The following is a 1863-nucleotide window of genomic DNA, read 5'->3' on the forward strand; positions in this document are numbered from 1 at the left end:
ATTAAAGAAATCTCCAGAAAACTGACAAAGGTGGAAGAAGGTCCAAAGCAGATCTCCCAATGCGTGTACGAGTCAGATAGCAAATTTATTCGAGAAACCGAAGAGGAGAGTGTGCAGCTGGAGGAGCAACCGACACCTGGTTATAAGTATGATTCGGAAGGCAACTATTTGGGATACCTGAATCGGTTGGGCGAGTTATTCCCGATGTTTCCAGAAGAAGGGAAAAAGCCAATCATGGAATATGTAGATGAAGAAGAGGAGCTCATCCCGGATATGGAGACACGAGTGACTGATGAAGTCCCGCCTCAGGTTTCACATGTATGTGTTGCTAATTGTACTGAGTTTTATAGTGACTCCGATGATGATTGCGACGAGGAGGAGTGGGTTGCATATCTAAGATCAATTATGGTGAAACCCATGTTTGAGGAAGAGATAGAATTGGGAGAGTCACTCGAGCTAATGTTTGGTGTTGAGGATATGGTTAAGGTTGATAATGAGCTTAACAAGGAAGATGAATTCCTGAATCTGGAGTTGGATGGATTGTCGGATTATGATGGGGGAGACACATTGGACATTAATGAGGATGTTGCGTTTTTCGAGGCACTACTTGTAGAGGACAATGTAGATGAGGATGTGGTGTTAGAGGAAGAACACTATTGCCGGCCCGTGGACTGTCTTTTGAATACTTATCGGGAATTAAAACCACGGGAGAAGCTCGAGGATGAGAAATTACCTGAAAACCGAACTTGTGTATACTTTAGAAGATGGTATACGGGAGTGAAAAAGCCATTGAAAGTCAAACACGACTAGTCTTCTCGATACTTACAACGCATTCTGCTCTTGCCAGGTAAGTTTAAATATAAGTGGTGTGACCCATTACTGATTTTTAATTCTAATTTAATATTTTACGGTTCCATCTTTGATATATTATTGTTTGATAAATTTTGGGTGAAAATGAACGGGTTGGACAGGGTCCAGATCAAGGATAAACCTCATGATTAAGTTCAACTGTGGGGAGGTTTCTGCGGAGTTTTGTATAATTAATTGAGTCACAAACGTTATTTTTTCTTGGTTTTGTGTTGTGTCGTCGAGTCGTTCCAAGGAATCATTACCATCATGACGAAATGATTTGACGAGAATTCAAGATATGTCAGGTAAGTTTTGCACTTTAAAAATTACGTTAAAATGAAAATCAAAAGACTTGGTAATTTTCTGGAAATTTTTCTAAGGAAAAAGAGGCTTAAAAATTCGAAAATTTCTTTTAAAAAGCCCCTTCACGCGCGCGCGACGGCAGTGTGTGTTACTATGACAAACTGAAAATTTTTCTTACTTTTTCAGACACTCATCACGACTTGACTCAAATTTTCAGGACGAAAATTCTTTAACATGGGAATGATGTGACAATCGTCAATTTCAGGTTAACTCCGTTAACTCAACTCCGTCAGTTCAAACTTAAGATCACTGAATCTATTACGCACACTTCATTACATTTAAACTAGGGTTTAAATGACGCTTAACACTTACTACATGTGTAGTCTTTCGGGAATTTCACCGAAACGCAAACGAGTTGACGCAAACGATTGGTGAATAAACGAAAAACGTCAAACAGTAATTATGAGATAATTATGTGTTAGACTTATGTATTGTGTGATAACATCGCTATAAACACTAACACAAGATGTAAACAAGTTAGTTTAAGCTAGATAAGTAATACTTAGAAGTGGAGGGGCCAAAGTGTAACATAGTATTATTATAAATAATAATAATAATAAACCCTAACTTATTTTTCTTCCCCCACACAATCCCGATCGCCCCCCCCCCCCCCCTTGGCTCCCTTGGCTGCCGTCGACATACACACACATA

This window comes from Bidens hawaiensis, unplaced genomic scaffold, assembly GCF_021521415.1.
Source record: "Bidens hawaiensis isolate Kalapana, Puna unplaced genomic scaffold, B.hawaiensis_p1.1 tig00020798_1, whole genome shotgun sequence".
Lineage (NCBI taxonomy): Eukaryota > Viridiplantae > Streptophyta > Magnoliopsida > Asterales > Asteraceae > Bidens > Bidens hawaiensis.